This window comes from Ambystoma mexicanum, chromosome 11 (assembly GCF_040938575.1).
Source record: "Ambystoma mexicanum isolate Mex_15411 chromosome 11, UKY_AmexF1_1, whole genome shotgun sequence".
Classification (NCBI taxonomy): Eukaryota; Metazoa; Chordata; class Amphibia; order Caudata; family Ambystomatidae; genus Ambystoma; species Ambystoma mexicanum.
Window position 1 is genome coordinate 186,924,781 of NC_090934.1, and position 19,157 is coordinate 186,943,937.

Sequence of the window (19,157 nt, forward strand, 5' to 3'; positions counted from 1 at the left end):
GGCCTCCCATCAAGCTCAGAGACTATGGGCCTCATTGCGTGGTGGGTGGAATGGGTTTAACGGCACCCGGTAATGGTGCCGGTGCCGGTAAACCCATTCCACCCTGTTACGAGGTTCCCTTGCAGGATCCGCTCTGAACGTCTGGTCAGACCAGACGTCCTTTGCGGGTCCCGCAAGGGGACAGGGAGCTAATAACGGGCCTGTTAATAACGGGCCCGTTATTAGCTCCCTCCTCATTCCCATTGAGCTCTATGGGGGCTCAAATGGGAAGGGGGATGGGTTTTTTGAATGAGGAATTACCAGGTCCTCCAAGGTTGGAATGACCCGGTAATTCCTCATTCATGGAACCTGGACCCGGACCCGAGTTTGGAGGCAGCCATGCCCTTATTAAGGGCATGGCTGCCTCCAAACTCGTAATGAAGCCCTTAAAGTATCCTGTTTTCCATTGTTAGCATTTGAGTGATCATTTGTGCAAACGTTGTAATGCATTGTTATTTCCATTGTTGTTTTCTTTATTTGCAGATTTAGTTGTGTTATCTTATGGTACATTGTTTAGGGTGTTAAGGGGGGAAGATGTGTCGTAGCCGGGCACGCGTGGAATGTTGTTCTACCTCGTAGATCAACATTCCAGGCGTGTCAGTTGATGCCTGGTTGTGGTCCTGCCAGCTGCTTCGCTGTCGGGGTCCAGAATAAAATCATTATACCTTACCGTGCCTCAGACCTCTTCAGAAGCCTCCTTATGTAACCAGGCAACCTGCCTGTTCTCCTTTAACCATTCAAGTAGAGTGTTACTAGTCATCCGTACCGGAGGATAAAAAGATTATGAAGTCACATCATCTTACACATTGAATAAACGTTTGCAGGTCGCAAGGGCGATGCAGAGCAGGCCTCCATATCCAGCCAGATTGGTAAATTTGTATTTGTATTTATTGTATTTATATAGCGCCTTAATCCAAGGTGCTCTACAGTTTAACAACAAGAATACACTTCATAAGAATGTAGCTTCTACAATATTTACCCAGGTTATAATGAGGAATCCTTTTAGTCTTTTAATCCTCCCACAGAAAATCCTTGAAAACTTGCTACCCTATTTAGTAATTTTGTTGAGAAAGGCAAAGGTAGTGACTGGATACTGTATAATATCTTTGGTAATAAAGACATCTTTATCATACTCATTTTGACCCATATATTTAAAGAGATCGTCTTCCATTTATCGACAACTTTGCCTATATTAGAAATCACTTTTTCCACATTAACCTTCACAATCATTTTCTAACGTACAGAATAAACACGCAGGAGATCACCTTCAATACAGTAAAAAAAAAAAGGTTTTACTATGGTAATGGGGTGAAACGGTGGTCATTGCTGAGGCCCACTAACACCCCTTACACATGTACTGCATAAAAGGGTCAGTATTGAGCCTTGTCTGCATTACAAAATGTACAGAAATAGTATTTACCCATTTTCACCTTCAGGCTGAGGGTAGGCATGGATTAAACAAATGTTGAGAGGTGTAATTCTGGAATGCCTACGTAGCTATTCTAGAAATGCCCCCTATGCCAGTGCAAAACTCTGAATTGGGCAGATTTAGGGACATATCGGTGCCAAAGGCGGTAACAACCGATGGCGTATTTCACTAAATATTCTACCTCATAATGACCACTTTGCATTGATGATCCTTTCAGTGTGCCTTGTTTTATTTATGTTTGCAAAGGTATGCCGCTTCCCCCCACACCCCCAGCTGACCAGGACTGTACTACAGTAGTATTTAAAAGCGTGTTTTTGTTTGAATGCAGGAAATCGAATTGGAATTGATCCTGTGCTCTCTAGCATCAAAGGCAAGGGGCACTGTACTGCGTGTGGTCTATTCTCAGAGTTCACGCCTTTCAAAGCCCAAATTACTACTAGCACCATTTAATACGGCAAAGCCATCTCAAGCCAGGCAAGGGGGACACGTTTTTGGTTTTGGCTCATTTTAGGTGCGCACCATTGCTATAGAGAAATGAGAGACTAAAGGGGTGCCAGAAAGGTGGCTTTATGGTTTGCATGACAACTGGCAATGCTGTGGCATAACTGGCTGTCACACCAAATGTGATTTATTGTCTCATTACGCCTATGTAATCCAATAGTGGCTTGCTAACTACTTTTCTCCCACTCAGGAACACTGTACCATGTCACGTGTCTGCGTCACTTTCAAAGCTGGGGCCGCGTAGATATCTTTCTTTACTTAGCCAGAGGGAGTTGGGAAATATTTGGGCTACTTTTTTTATTTTTTATTTTTTTATTTGTTTTGGCACAAGTCTTTAAAAAATAATAAAATTATAAAATTTGCATGTGTATTTCATTGTTATCCACCAACCCTGCCAAATGTTCCTAATTTTTGCTGGTTCCAAATTTACAAATACTTCTACTTTACTTTATATTAGATTGTCAGGCCGCTTTCTATTATGACCTGGGTTGCTGCAAACATCAATGCAGCGTTGGTGCCCGAGATAATTCTATCCCAGAGGAAGTCTGTAACTATGTCTTCCTCCCTCCGCACGAGATCTCTAAAAAGTCTAAATCGTAGTGGCCATGTGCCTTCACAATCCATTAGTACATGTCTTAGTGTTTGTTTGGCAGGGTTTTCACAGACTGAGCATAGTTTTTTTGCCGTGTCTCCTTGGTTGCGTTTCACTAGAACAGCACCACAATGGACAAGGTTCAGTCTCATTCTAAGGACGTCTGACCGCAGTTTCCTATTGGGAGACTTCAGGAGATATGGGGAGAGACACCCGAGTTTCTTTTCTCCTTTCAAGAAGGTGTTTTGTGTTGGGTCTTCTCTTACTTTTTCTACCGTTTTAATCCAGTCCCATTGATCGAGTCTTTTTTTTACTTTAAGTGGATTTAGGGCCAAGATCTCTTCATTTAGATCTACTGCATCCAGTCTTTCCATCGTTTTCTCTTCCAATGAGGCGAGGATGGTTGATCTCTTTTGTAGAGCTTCATGTCTAAGATCGCCATACATTGTCGAGTCTTTACTCGTTATTATTTCTCGATATAATGAGATGAGCTTCCAGTCTGCCATACAGTTCAGTGATTTTAGACCTAATTCAAATCTCAGACTTTTTAAAGAGGCACAATCTGGGAGGCCCAGAGCTTTTTTCCATAGATGGCCCTCAAAATTGTCCCAGTTTGTAAACCAGAGATCCGGCTTTGCTTCTAAGCCATATAGGATGACTGGTACCACTTTGGCTAGATAGAACTTCACCAATGGGAGAATGGAGAACTTGCAAAATGTGTAGTTTAGCTTGATCATTTGTGATGTGAATTGTTTGATTTTCGCCCTGATTTCGTTTTCTGCTTTGTATATTGCTGGATGAGCATGGATGTTATATCCCAGGTATTTTATGGTTTCAACGGTTCTTATCTGTTCTCCTCCCATGTTCCAGTTTCTGCATTTCGTTTTTGATAGTGGATGTTTAAAGATCAAAATGTTTGATTTGGCTGGATTAACTGTCAATTTATTTAGTTCCACATATTCATTCATTTTATCAAGTAGATGTTGTAAACCGACCGGTGTTCTGTCGAGGAGAACTATATCGTCTGCATATGCAAGCCAACAGATCTTCCTCCCATTTAACATTGGGCTTAAAAAAGCAGATGATTGCAAAAAAGGGCCCATATCTGCCAAGAACAGATTGAAGAACAGGGGCGCTCCCAGGCAGCCTTGTCTTACCCCTCTATTCACTTCAACCAGTCTTGAGAGATGTCCCATTGCATCAAGCCGTATTCTCAAATTAGTATCTTTATATAGCTCCACTAGAATTGATAATAGTGGTTCTGGCCTTCCCCATTTTCGAAGTTTTTCCCAAAGTAGTACTCGTTCTACCTGATCAAATGCTTTGGAAAGGTCTATTCAAGCTCCATACATTATTTGTTTTTTTCCCCCTCTTTTTTGTTCGTTTAGGATATTTAGGATCAGGCCATTAATGGATGTTGGGTGGCCTTTGCGGAATCCTGTTTGATAGCGTGATAAAATATTGGACTCTTCAACCCATTTCATGATGTGATTCAGTAGAAGTTTCATGAAGATTTTACTTTCAATGTCCAGCAGTGCTATTGGTCTGTAGTTACTTGCTATTCTCCGATCCCCAGTTTTAAAAAAGGGTACTATGAGAGCCGTTTTCCAAGAAGCTGGGAATGTTCGTTGTTTTAGTATTTCCTTGAAGAGAGTGGATAAAAGTTTTGACCACAGCACTGGTTCATTTCTCAATGCCTGATAAGTCAGGCCATTTAGTCCCGAAGCTTTAGATGTCGATGAGTTGGCTATGATTTCGAGTATATCCTCCTCCTTAAAGTTTAGTTGCCAGTGGATATCTGTTTTGTTTTTGAATTCGCAGTTGATTTTACTCTTGAATGTTTCTGTCAGATATCTCACCCAATTATCTTCTGACACTAGATTACATAATGATTGTGTCTGGTCCCCTTCAAATTTGTTCAATATTTCCCAGAAGTTCTTGCTGTTTCTCTCTCTAAGGGTGCTAAGTATATGCTCGCCATCGGTTTGCATCCGATGGGCTTTGTGCGAAGTTGACCATGATTTATAATTTGCTTTTTGCTTTCTTATCTCCTTTTTCATTTTTCCAAATGAGTATCCTGCTCTTTTTATATCTCTTAGAGCTTTTCTATGCTCTCTTTTTTTTCTTTGTGTGAGTTCATCGAAGGCATGAAGATGTTTCTGTTTGGTTTCTCCCGCTAAATATTTGGGTGTTAGAGTTGTCCATAGAAAATTGGTAAATCGTTCTGGGTCACATTGCGTTTTCCAAAAATGTTCGGGGAGCCCTTTAAGTTTTCCATTTAGTTTGATTCCCCCATCTTTATATTTTGTAACTCTGAGTTTTCCTTTTTTACCTTCTAGCAGCTGAAGTTCTCTTTCAGCCTCCGTTATTATAATATTTTCAAATGACAGCTCCAATCTACTGTGATCACTGCCTAACTCCTGTTTTATTTTTAGAGTAGAAGGCAAAGCATGTATGGTTTTTGAAACGAAAATATAGTCTATGGCGGAGGATGTATTCCCTCTTCTCCAGGTTGTATATGGTTCTTGGTCGCCTTCTAGTGTGCCCATTACCATGTGAAGATCCCATTCTTCCATAAATTCCTGCCACTTTTTCCCCTGACTGATTTTCCCTTGAGGCATTCGATCTAAGCCTCCTTTTTGGGGATATAGGCAGTTTGCATTAAAATCTCCTGCCATCACGATTTTACAAGCGGCTAAGGTTGTTTTTAGTAGTTCGAATAGTGCTGCTAGGTTTTCTAAGAAGCAATTTAGTTTCGATGTTGCAGGGTTCCAGTAAATATTTACAAAGACCCAAGTTGTAATAGTTTCTTGTAATTTTACTTCGGCTCTACATGCTTGGATCCCCTGGGGATTTTTCCATATTTCTGTGACATTTTTAAAAATTTGATTTTTTAGTGCTATCAATAGTCCTCCTGAGGGACGTCCTAGTGGTTTTTGCGCAGCTGATAGACAGTAAACTGTGTATCCTTCAATATTTAGTGGGTTTACCAGCCAGGTTTCTTGCAATAGAACTACATCTCCCTGGCTAAATAGATATGATCGTGTTTCTTTACTTCTAATGACACTTGAGCCCCTTGTATTCCAACTAAAAATATTTACATTGTTCCTTCTAAAGACGCTGTGTGCCTAGGCCCAGTTTCTGTAATACTTCTGTCAGTATTTCTGGGAGGAGCAAAAGAGCGTTGTCTTTTTCTTTGAGATCTTTTTCTGAATTTCCTTTCTTTGTAGGAATCGCCTCATTTTGGGGTATTTTTCCTTTGGTTGATTGTATTGGGTTGTATTGTTTACTCATAACATTGCTTTCCCTGTCACTGCATGAGACCTCTAGCCCGTAGGATTCTAGTTCAACTGAGTTTTGTAGAATATCATTTTTTGCATTCTTAGAGGACAAGAGGAGTTCAACCAAAAATGGATCAGTTGACAGTGGGAATTTCACGCTCTCGATGTCTTTAGATTTGAAGGAGTGAAGATTTGCAGTTTTTTGTATTATGTCTAAGATCACTCCCCGATTCAAAGCTTTGTGGCGTCCCTGATTTGATCGTAGTCTCAACCATACCCTATGGATTTTGTTTTCCAACGTTGTATTTTGGATTGGTTGATCACATGTTACCGAGGAGTATTGGGACCCTATTTTATTTTCCTCGTGATGTGTAAGAGTGTCAAGCCTAACAAATTTTCCTTCTCCATTTTGAATTTTAATATCATTTCCTTCGGGTATGTTTTTTCCCATCGTATTTGTTGAGGCCGATGACTTAGGAAGATTTGATGTAGGATCCTTAATGGCCACTTGCTTCTTTGATAAGAAAATTGGGGCAATTTTTATATTTTCATATTGATCTATAGCAGTAGTTTTGCTAACAGCTTTATTTTTTCCAGGCTGGAGGTTTTTTTTAATGAAGATAGGAGCACATTTAACTGCTTTTGTTATAGTCTCTTTTTGGTGTTGTGTATCTAAGTTATTTTTTGGTGGTAATTTCTCCAGGTTTAGTTGCTGTTTCATTTCCTTTTCATCCTCTGTGATTTTCTTTTTTAGGTTGTCTTTTTGCCCTATCTCCTCCTCTGTTTGCAAACCAATACTTGCTTTTGTTATTAAGGCTATGTCATCCAATTGTTTTTCTTCAATCGTTTTGGTTTTTGCAAAAACTTCAGACCTACATTTCTGATTCCCCTTTCCCATATTTGTTTTTTTTTTTTTTTGAGCCGTTGTAAGGGGCTTTAGGATCTTCTAGAATGCTTTCTTGTTCTTCACTGTACCTAGTTGATCGCATTTGTTCTTGTGCGTTTCCTTTCTCTTTTCTGTTTCTATTATGGTTTATTCCTTTATTTTGTTTCCTTTTTCCTCTTGGTTGTGTGGATTTGGATCTCTCTCTCTTTGCAAGGCGATTCCTTCTTTTTCTTCTCCCTCTTGACGTTTGTTCTCCTAGTTCTTGCCATTCTTGCATTTGTCCCGTTTGAATGCTTTTTTGATTTTCAAATCCTTCTTTTTTTTTTTTTTTGCGGGTTTTTTCCAACGTCTGCGTCTTCCACTAGTACCATTGCAAGTCTTAGAAATTCTTCCATTATGGATTCTGAAAGTGGTGAATCATCAAGTGAGTATTCCTGAGTTTTTTGTGGAGTTTTTTCTTTTTGGGTTGGGAACGCATGTCCTTTCAAAGTTAGTAGAACCTCTTGTAGCAGTCTATTGTTTTGTTTTCCAGTTTCATTTGTTTCCTTCATTGATTGCTGGATGGATGCGATATCGAGTCCTTGCTTTATAGTCTCGAGGTTTAAGGCCTGAATTTGGGTGCTTAATTTTGTATTGATAGCATTCCCCAAACCCACTAGAGTGGAATCGCAGAGTGTAATTTCTTTTGTTATTTCTAACAATGTCCCATTTTGCGATTGAACCTCTCCTTTTAACATCTCAAAGACTGAGACCAATGAGTTAAGAACAAAATTCAGGGCTTTCAGTGTATCTGCATTTACGTTTGTTTGTGCTTTCTCCTCATTTTTTGTGTCTGTTTCCCTTTGTCCCTGAAAAAGCTGTGTGACATTTGTTGTTAACTGGGAGCTTTCAGGGATTGGAGAAGGCACTTTATCCTCCTCCTGCCATACGGGGCCTTCTTTTTCCAGATTTGTTGATATCGTATGTATTTCTGTGCTAGACGTGGGGGCTTGTGGGTTCCTTGGGTCTTCCCAAAGAATGAGTGATTCACCTTCAATGTCACTATGGCTTTTATGTCGCTTTTTCCCAAAAAAGTTTTCTATTTTACTTTGCATCCTTTTTGTTGTGATGGTGTATTCCAATCCCCGCTTCCAATTTTGCATTATAGTGACATGTAGATTTTTCTCTGTTGGACTTTTTACTGGTGTGCTATGGTTTCCTTCAGCATGTACCAGTGCTTGGATTTGCAACGGGGTGTTTAAATTTACATTCTCCTGAGCATGTTGAATAGTTGGTGTGCTTGCTACGTCGTTTTGGTTTAAATAAGATCCATCCCCTGCCCCTTCCATTTCTTTTGTACTGCGTAGTCTCATTCAACTTATTGTTTAGTTGATAGACAATCCGTAGTGTGTATATTGTTTGTCAAAGTGGAGTTCAAGCAGAGTGTACCAAAGAATATTTCATAAAACTTAAAAAGATTAGAGACTTTCTACGAACAGAGGCGCTTGCTGCTAAGGATTTTTATATCTTGATAGTATCTTAAATATATCTTATCGGGGATCAAAGATGTGTTTTTTGTTGCGAAACCTGTTTTGCGATCCTAACGTGATCAAAGGAAGTAATATCCCGCAGTTTCACGTAGGGTCTTGGGTGTGTTATAGTGATTAGATCATATGGTGTGGGACCTTACCTCACTACCACCTCATATGATGCTAGGTTAAACAGGTTCCGTCTCAGTTCCGATGTTAGAATGTGGCGCACTCGCGCAACAGCCAGCGCCCTTGACCCCGCCGGGCTTAACGCCGCAAGGGTGGTTGGCTCTGTGCTTTGTAGCTGGTAAGGTCACGTGATGAGTCACGTGTGCTGGCCGGTTCCCGCCTCCTCCAGGAAGCGACCTCGCGCAAGCAAAAGCACCTGGATGGCTCGCAGTTTCTGCAAAATGCAGATTAGATAAACGTTCGTTTTCAGCTAAGTGAAAGCAGGTTTTCAGGCAGCAGTATTCGCCGCTCGGCTGGTTGGCTCTGTGCTTTGTAGCTGGTAAGGTCACGTGATGAGTCACGTGTGCTGGCCGGGTCCCGCCTCCTCCAGGAAGCGACCTCGCGCGAGCAAAAGCACCTGGATGGCTCGCAGTTTCTGCAAAATGCAGATTAGATAAACATTCGTTTTCAGCTAAGTGAAAGCAGGTTTTCAGGCAGCAGTATTCGCCGCTCGGCTGGTTGGCTCTGTGCTTTGTAGCTGGTAAGGTCACGTGATGAGTCAAGTGTGCTGGCCGGGTCCCGCCTCCTCCGGGAAGCGACCTCGTGCGAGCAAAAAGCACCTGGATGGCTCTCAGTTTCGGCAAAATGCAGATTAGATAAACGTTCGTTTTCAGCTAAGTGAAAGCAGGTTTTCAGGCAGCAGTATTCGCCGCTCGGCTGGTTGGCTCTGTGCTTTGTAGCTGGTAAGGTCACGTGATGAGTCACGTGTGCTGGCCGGGCCCCGCCTCCTCCAGGAAGCGACCTCGCGCGAGCAAAAGCACCTGGATGGCTCGCAGTTTCTGCAAAATGCAGATTAGATAAACGTTCGTTTTCAGCTAAGTGAAAGCAGGTTTTCAGGCAGCAGTATATTTGGGCTACTTTCCTGCCCATTGGTCGACATGTAGACTTCCCTTTCTGGGTACAATTCAGTGGCGGAGCTAGGAAGGGGCAGGGGAAGCCTTCAGCATCTATCGACATGTCCTGGTGTGCCCTCCTCCTTTCTTCCTGTTTGACCGGCCTGTTTGTGAATAAGTCAGCATGCAAACACACTTCTTACTTGCACTGAAGTTTGCAAATAAACGTGCGAAGGAGACATCAGGTATGGGGTCGAAGTCCCGACCCCCACACCTGTTTGCAAACTTTAATACAATCCAGGATCTGTGCGTTTGTGCCCCGCCCTCCTTCTCTCTCCCCGGTCCTGTGCAGAACGCGGCATAGGTTACACGTTTTACTGCTGCCTGCAGGAATAGGGATGAGTTGAACTGAGCTGTCAGCAAACAAATCTTGTTTGAAGCAAAGACTAATGAGCTGGTTTATTTTGCCTCCTTGAACTGCTTCTCGTGCTCTGCAAGAGCTTTATTGGTCACTCTTTGTACTGTCGTTCTGCTGCTGCCAACCGGAGACCCGGGCGGACAGGAGGGAGAGAGAACACTCTTTCCATGGGGCATAACGTGGATGAAAGACATAAAAGCCTTGAGTAAGGCTTTAATGCCTTTTCTTCACATCACACTCCATTTTAAAACTTTTGTATGGTGAAGAGGAGGGGTAAAATGCTGGAGGTAATTCTGCCACTTTACTGCCAAAAACGATCAATTTCGGCAGAATTACTGCCAGTGGTAATTCCGCTGAAAACCCCATCGAGTCCTATGGACTCCATAAATGGGGACTAACACCACCACAAAGCCACTTGTAATCCAGCGCTAATTCTTCCAGACCAAGTGGCAGTAACGTGAAATCTGTTTGGTGGCCTCTCAGCAGATTTTCTGCCTAGATACCACCAAATTCATAATGAGGCCCGATGTGTAATAATGTCATCTGCTTGAAGTCAGTGTTTGACCCTGGCATTCTGCTGTTTATTATTTATTATGTGAAGAAAGTGTAAAATCCCCCCAAAAAGCTAACCGATTTTTTGTGTCAAATAGGAACACATCATGAAAATAAGGGAGATAGTTTAAAAGGGTATTTCTATATTATAAAATAGAATGGCTACTAAAGAAACACAGTTTTGAGTAGCTGACTGGAGTTGTTTATGGGTATTCGTAAGGCATGTGCACATATCACATATCACAGTTCTTATCACCCAAACAGTAACACTTATTAGGGTCTTTTCAGGTACAATGGTTACGCTAAGGCACCATCACTAATGAAGAGATGACCATTTAAATGCTCTGCTTATGCTAAAGAGTTTTAAGTTTTTCTGAGGCCCAAAGACTTGTTGAATCTACAAATGGGGGAGCTCGGTCAGCTAACCTGTATATTAAAGCCATCCTTTTATCACATCTCTGGGAGTGAGCGAGGACTGGTAAGCCCATGTACTGCTGCATAGATGGGCCACAGCTTTGGATATGTGCAGTACCACAGACAACAAGTGAACCTGCACCTCTCCAGTAAAATAAGTTGTGTGGACTGTCACTCCTCTTGCCTTGTGCTGGCCCTCCTCCTCCCTCCCTGGTGCTGGCCCTCCTCACCCCTTTCCAATTTCCCTCCTGCTTCTTGCACTTTCCATCCTGCCCCTTGGGCTTTCGCTCCTCCCTCCTTGCGCTTTCTCTCCTCCCTCGTTGCGCTTTGCCTCCGTCTCCCCTGTGCTGTCCATTCTTCCCCTTGTGCCGTCATCCCTTCACCCTCAGACTGTCACTCATTGCCCCTTGCACTGTCTCTCCATCTGCCCTGGCATTGTCACTCTTTCCCCCTCTAGCGCTCAAACTATTTTCCCCTCCAGTGCTGTCGCTCCTTCGCCCTCTAGCGTAGTTGCTCCTTCCCCCCTTTGCACTGTCATGCCTCCCCCCACTTTGCACTGTTACACCTTCCCCACGTTTACACTGGCCCTCATCCCCCCCCTTTGTGCTGTCACTCCATCCTTCAAATGTTGTACAGTGCTCCTGTGTACTGCTGCTGGCACAGCATCGTCTATTGGATATTTTATTCGCATCTGTGTTGCCATGTATTTCATATTCCTACCCCCACAGTGTTTCCTTCATCCCATGGTGCTGCTCTAATTTCCCGCCCATGCTCTCTTTTCTTCCCTCTATGCTACATATAAAATTCAATAATCAACAACAAACACCAACACTATTGGCTTTTCCAATGATTTTTATTAATGATGGTGAAAATATTGATTGAACAGACCCTGGGAAAGAATGCTTGTCATAAAAACGGTTTAGCATCTGTAAGGGTGCAGATGTACGAGTCTAACACGGGGTGCAAAATGGTTGGCATAGACTTTTATTTATAATAATGTAGTAAAAATAAAATCCTATCTTACCCTACTTTCTATGAGGGGGTTATCTGCCTCAACAAAAAATACTTAGGACTCGGTCATGATGTCCATAAAGTAAAGTGTCCACCGTCCTGTGTCTAAACCTATTTCCGTCCCTTCTACTTTCAATCTAACTAAAGATAACTGGATGTCTCATTTATCCAGAAAAGAGGCCCATTTCATTCTGTTTGTAAACTCCAAGGTACAGTTCTTGCGAAAGAATATGTAGTTAACTGTTCACTCTTTGAAACTTAAAGAAAACACAGTTCCACACTCTCCTGGGAGGAGCCTATTCATTGGTTCTTGCTTCCACTTGCAACCAAAACACAGTTCTCCAAACCTTCTGGAGTAATCTTCTTCCTCTGCACCAACTTAAAGAAAACACAGTTCCCCACTCTCCCGGAAGGCACCTTCACAGTCTTTTATCAGGCCTGGTTCATGAACCTGCCAGACCTGACCATAGACTTTCTCAATGGTGTACCAATTCAGGTTCACTAACCTGCCTGACTTGATTCCACAACTTTTGAGTTCCAGAGATGTTTGCTCTTTCATTGGTTTCCTGCTTTATCTTTTTATGTCTTCTCTGGGTCTCCAGACTGCTTCTGTTCTCCAGCCCACTTGTTATACATATTTTTGCATTGATGGATATCTTCGTCCCCTATATACTTTATCACTGGTCTTTGCCTATTTCCATTGGGTCCCAGACCCTGATGCATACAATTACATGGCCTAGCCCTCATAATTGTATTCTATGATGTATTATGTGATATATCTGATCACAGGTCACTGCCTTACTGTAACCCAAGGCACAACCTGCTCACATTGTAACTATGTCTTCCTTGCAAGTAACAGTGCCACAATGCCCCCGGGCTGCCTGCGCGCTATATAAATTTAATAAATAAATAAATAAATACTGGCAAGGCTTTCCCGATTTTATATGGGTCCCAGGCCTTGTTTGTCTGCCTCTGGATCCCTGTTCCTGCTTTACCTAGCGTCCACTTGGACAGTGCTGGTATACTCTCCTGCCAGGTACTATCCCACAAAAGATTATTCTCAAAGTGCTTGTCAGCATATATGATTATTCTGCTGTCCCCTTGTGCTCTTTGGGATGTGTTTATCTGGTTTACAAAGTTCAAATCAAATTGTAAAATCCCTCTTTTATTCCCTTGTGCTCTTCTGGATATATTTTCATGGTTTACAAAGTTCTTATGAAATTGAGTGATTCCTCTTTTATCCCCTAGTGCTCTGCGGGATACATTCACAAGGCTTTTCTGTGTGTTCAGCTGCCTCAGTGTCACAATTGGTCCAACCCTTTCCCTACCTTTGGGAAATCTCGGTGCGGTCTCCGGTCTCTTATAGAGGTGTAGCGGAGCTTCTCTGTAGCTGCCGTGCTCAGAGTTCTCTTCCTTGCAGCTCTGCAGCTCCAGATAGTCCGTCACGTCTCTGGCTGCTTGTCTCTTTGCTCACAGTTGGCTTTCGCTGGTTTGGCTCCCTTTTTCACTGCCCCTGGCCAGGTCCTCCTCGCTAGGACCTCTCAGAGAGTCACGCTGCTCTGTGTCCCGGTTTCCAGGCTTCCGGGCCCCTGCCACGGTATGAGCGTCTGGTTCCTTGCTCCTCTACGGCTGGTTTGACGAACCGTTGAGCCCTTATTCCATTTTTATGATTGGGGCTGCTTCTTGACAACTGTACTGCATGTGTTGGTTCCACGGTGGGCTTTTGCCTCCTTGTTCCCTCTTCTTTGTCTCAGTGGTAGTTAAGTTTGGCTAAGTCTCCCTCTTCCTCTAGTCTAACATACAGAGGTATGGGGGACTGGAGGGGCCTGAGTGGGGGACCACCCACAGGGGTCCTATCGGATAGTGGTCTTATCGCCCTGGCCTCATGGAAAGGGGCTTCCACCATAGAAGCAGTGACAAAAAACAGGGATTTGTCACATACTCTTTCCCTCATGCAACTGGCTTCTCCATCTGGTAAAGGAAAATGGGAAAGGATATCAACATTTCCCTGTTCCTGACCTTTGCGGTTTTGTACACTATAACAAAGGGGTTGCAGATAGAGAAACCAGCGCATGAATCAGGGATTTGTGTCTTTACAAAAAATGTAACCACTTCAGTTTTCTACCAGTGTGGTAATATTTTAAGTGTCCCAATGCCCAATATCATGGCATAATTCTATTCCCTGGGAAAGTTTCTGGCTGATTTACATAACAGGGTATTCTACCCCTTCATATATTTGTGAAAGAACAGCTCCTAGGCCTAATCTGGATGCGTCAGTCTGGAGCAAAAAATCTACGTTAAAGTAAGGGACCTTCAGAACGAGTTCACATGCACAATATATTTTTGTGGGTATCAATGCAGATTTGTTCCTCATTCCCCTCACTTTATTTTCGGAGGCTCTCCATTCCTCAGTATATTGGTTAAAGATGGTCTGATGGATGAGAAATTAGGTATAAAGCACTGGTAATACCCAAGTTCTTGCTTTGTCTTTAGTATGCGGGTATCTTTTACAGCTCTTACTTTCTACACCTGAGGTTGGTCCAACCCATTATTGACAACGAATCCCAAATATTTCACGGCAGATTGGGCCAGGTGACACTTCTTTGGGTTGGCGGTTAGTCCGGCCTATTGCAGGGCTTTAGTTACCTTATATAGATGGCTCATATGCTCCTCCCGGGTCTTTTTATGGATGATGATGTCATCTATATGGGCCCCACAGAAACTTGAATAGGGTTTTAATACTCAGTCCATTAGCATTTGGAAGGTTACTGGTGCACCATGAAGGACAAAGGGGAGTACCTTGAATTGAAGTAACTCTCCGGGGGTGGAGAATACAGTCTTTCCATATCTTCAGGCTTCAGAGGAACCTGCCAATAGCTCTTGGCAAGATTGATTGTGGAAATATAAATAGCTGTGCCCAATCGATTAATCAAGTATTCTATCAGAGGCATGTGATAGTTGTCGAAAATCAATACAAAATCTCCACGACCAATCCGGTTTGCCACCAGGACTATTGGGGAGCACCATGGACTCTAAGAGGGCACTATTGTGTCAACCAGTAGCATTTTCCCCACTTCCTGGTGGATTACCTCTTGCTTCTGCGATACAGTATGACTTCAGGTTTACCACTTTTCCCAGGAGGGTACGGATGTAATGATAAAGACCATTAACCCTCCCTGGTTCCTAATTGAAGACATTTGGGAATTGGGACAATAGATTTTCAATGTTATGCTGCTGTGCTATAGGGAGGTCTGGTTAATATTAAATTATGTCTCTTCCCTTTGCCGGTTAACAGACTGGCCATCATCATTGAAGAAGACTCTGCAGGTCCTCCTTCCACTCTTTCAAGATATTAATATGGTAGATTTGAGACTTGAGTCTTGGATCTGGTTGGGATATTTTTTTTATTACATGGGCCAGTCTGTTCAAAGACGTCATTTGGTCTATGCCACGGAGAGAGCATCCTATTCGCAGATGTAGGGAGGAGTACCAAGACCTTCTGTCCAATGGCAAAAGAGTAGGTCACTGTCTTTCGTACAACCCCTTTTGATGTTCTTGGGCCTTACTTAGATGGGAGTGTACTAGATCTCTGACAATTCTAATACGTTGTCCTATTCTGAGGGCGGTTTGGGATAAAGGTAGGGGAACTTCCTCACTTTCTTCGCAGTTCTCTTTGAGCATATGCAACACATCTCTGGGTTCATGTCCGTATAACAGTTCAAAAGGTGAAAACCCCAGGCATGCTTGGGGGGTAAGAGTCTTTCTAACAGCAAATAGAGCCCAGGGAATCATTATATCCCAGTCCCTTCCATCAGTGTACACATGTTTTCCAAGCACCGTTTTGAGGGTTTTATCAAAACGTACAACAAGTCCGTCCATCTGGGGATGATACACTGACATACGGCGCATTTTTATGTGAAGGATCAATTTCACTTCGGCCATCAGTTTACTCAAGAAGTTGGTTACCCTGGTCAGTGAGAATTTCTTTAGGGAACGTCATGCGTGATAGGAAAGGGATGAGGTGTTTTGGAATTGGCTGGGTGGAGTTGTTTCGCATTGGAAACGCTTTGGGGTAGCGAGTCGCGTATTGTAAAATGACTAGTATGTTTTTATTTCCAAGCCGGGCAGGTTCAAGGGGATCCGAAATATCTAAGCCTACACAGGAAAAGGGTATATTTATAATGGGTAGGAGTTGAAGCGGGGCTGGAGCGGGAAGGTATTGAGTAGTTTTCTGAAATAGTGAGCATGTTGCCACAAAATTCTTTATCTCGACATAGATTCCTAGCCAGTAGAACATACTCACTATCTGGGCCTTGGTCTTAGCTGCCCCTATATGTCCCGAGGTAAGGTGTGCATGTTCAATTTCTATGACAATTCTACAAGGATTTTAGGAACCACTGTTTGCGAGCATATAACACCTTCTGGGGTGGTGTCTCTTCTATACAGTAACCCCTGTTTGCAGAAAAAGAAGGGAAATGCTCCTTTCCTCCCTCCTTCCTCCTTCCTCTAACACCACCTTTAGGAAAGCCTTAGTTAAGATGGGATTATTCGCACTTAGCAAAGCCGAGGTCTAGCATTATCTCAACTTCCTCAGCCACAGGGGGGTGGATGTTCCTGTTTGGATTGCACCCTTATGTCGGCTTCTCCAGAGCCTTTTTCACCTCTATCAGTTTGGTCTTCGTCAGGGACGTCTAGTAGATCAGGAAACACTTCTCGTTTTTAATATCCCTTGAGCAATTTTATCTCCTACCCTAATATGGTAGGGTTGTTTCCCATTGTTCTGTAGGAGGATCCTAACATCTCCCCTATAATCAGGTTCCACCACCCTAGCTAACACATCCGCCCATTCTTCTATGCTAATTCTGAATTTGGAAGTTAACCTGATGAATTTCCCTTGGCGGTTACCTAGACTAGCCCGATAGATATAACCTGCCATTCCCCCAGGGTTTGGCACTGTGCTCAAAACGTGGGGACGGGAGAATCCTGGCAATCACATCCTGACTTATTATTTGTGAACACTTCTTTCTTTATTGAAAACCCTATCCCACACTCTTTCTGTGATTAGTTGTAAAGATTTGGCAATAGTTTCTTTTTTAGTAGAGGCCTTTTACTTTGACAAGATGCCACAAGTACTGCCTATTTTTCATTCGATGTTCGAAACTTGCTCCCATCTTAGATTTAGGTTTAGGTTAGGTGTTTTTCCACCCTGCATATACAGTTTAATAAACACCTTTGAGCTGTGATCACTTCTGTCTGTCTTTACTGTTGCCACCATGAGTTCCTCACATTGACTATCAGGGCTGGGTGGGCTTTGAAGGCAGATCGCCTGGTCTATGATGGCTCTGATTGGTTTGTTCTTAGCATATCATGACTGCACCAATGGCATATTGAGGCATTATCATAGTAAATATATGGTTGGCAAATTAATAACAACCCTTTGTCTGCTTTAGTACTATTTGTTCTGTTATCATTCTCACACCTGTTTAAGATATTTTCGTATGTGTAATGTGTTCCGGGCCAAATGTCATGTGGCATCCCTTCCTGTGAGGTCACTCAGGAGTCAAGGTCATGTGAGACAAACTTTTGTGATGTCATTAGCCGTGTAATGAAACTACAGCAACCCCTTGCATTTTGGTGAGATGCCCTTATTGCTATTTTCAGTGTACAGTGTTGGTTTAGATCACAGTGTTCCCAATATAAACACATACATATGGTAAAAGTGCCATATTTCAAGGTCATAGGTGTGATCATGTCAAGAGAGGGTGGGAGGTTAAGAGGGATCTTGGTCCCTGGCTTCCCTTTGTGTCTGGAATCATTTATGAGAGGAAATGGAGGGCTTCTTGTTCATCTTCTGACGAACTGGCCTGTCGCCTGCTCCAAAGGCAATACTGACTCTCTGTCTGTTCCAAGAAGAAAGTCCACATTCAAGCATGTGTCTCTGCAGCATCTAACAACTTGGCCGAACTCTTTAAAATCTGCAAGGAGCTTTCCAACCCTGCTGCAGTCTCTACCCCTCCTCTTGCCTCCCAGGCTCTCTGCAATGTGCTTGCCTCTCACTTTACCTCAAAAACCCAGGACATCCTGTCCACCCTCTCCTCCCCTCCCGCTCCTACTCCCTCACAGTCTGTGCTTGCTGACCCTCCTTCAACCACACCCCACCCTCTTTCTCATCATTCCCTCTTTTTCCCCTGATGAGGTCACCAGACAAGTCTGATCTATGAAAGCCTCATCAAAACAGGTTCATCCCTGTTCCTCTAAAACCATCAAGGACCACATTGATACCCTCGCTCTGGCCCTTGCCGACTTCTGCAACCTCTCCTTTGCCTCAGGATCCTTCCCCTCCCCTCTGAAGCACTACCTTGTGCATCCTCTTCTCAAGAAACCCACGGCCGACCCTTCTTGGCCGGCTAACTATCTCCCAATTTCCATTACTCGGATCCTTGGTAAACTCCTAGAATTACTGGCCATCTCTCAGCTCAACACTCACTCCGATTCTGTTGGCTCTCTCCATGACCATCGGTCTGGCTTCAGAGCTTCCAAAAGCACAGAAACTGCTCTCCTGAACATCTGTGAAGATCTGCTCTCCAACCTTGACTCTAACATTCCCTTTGTCCTTATCCTACTCGATTTCTCTTCTGCCTTCGACACGGACAACCATATCACCCTGATCAATCTTCTACGTGATAACCTGGGTATCACTGATAAGGCTCTGACCTGGTTGATCTCTTTCCTCTATGACTGACCCACCCAGGGCCAACTTGGGTCCTTCCTATCTTCTATCTCCCTCTCCACCTGTGGTGTTCCCAGGGGTCTAACCTATCGCCCTGGCATTTCAACCAATACCTGGCAACTCTCACCCACTGCATTGACATTTTCTGCTCCAATTTGCAGTGCTACGCTGACGGCCCCCAACTCATTTTCAGGCTACCCTTGGCCACCTCCTCTCCTTCTCTCATCTCTGATTGCCTAACTGCCATTCAAGATTGGTGTGCCGTCAATGATCTTTATCTAAATGCCAACAAGATTGAGATCCTCCTCATCCGTACACCTTCACCATCATTTCCCCTCACTCTCTGGCCGGCCTCACTTGGCCCTCCTCCTACCCCTACCTGTGAGGCTAAGAACCTTGGGGTCATCTTTGACTCCACACTTTCCTTCTCCACCCACATCTCAGATGTCTCTAAAAAGTCTAACTTCTTACTCCACCTCCTTAGAGGTACTCTGCCTTTCCTCTCCTTCCCCCAGAAGCTCATGGTCTCCCAAGCTCTGGTTCTCTCCAGGATGGACTATTGTAACAGCCTCTTTCTAAATCTACCTGCCTCTACTCTCCACCCTCTGCAACTAATCCAGAACAGGACTGCAAGACTTGTCCTTGGCCTCAAGCCATGGGACTGTATCTCTCCAGCTCTAAAATCCCTTCATTGGCTCCCAGTGGATGCAAGGATTAAATTCAAAACCCTCTGCA

The 19,157-nt window shown here is 43.4% G+C and overlaps 1 protein-coding gene across 9 annotated transcripts in view; it reads right to left on the reverse strand.

Annotated features, from left to right (window-relative positions):
- LOC138503205 (uromodulin-like) overlaps positions 1-19,157 on the reverse strand; it is an 895,795-nt gene that overhangs the window by 371,804 nt on the left and 504,834 nt on the right. The gene's annotated exons all lie outside the window — the stretch shown is intronic.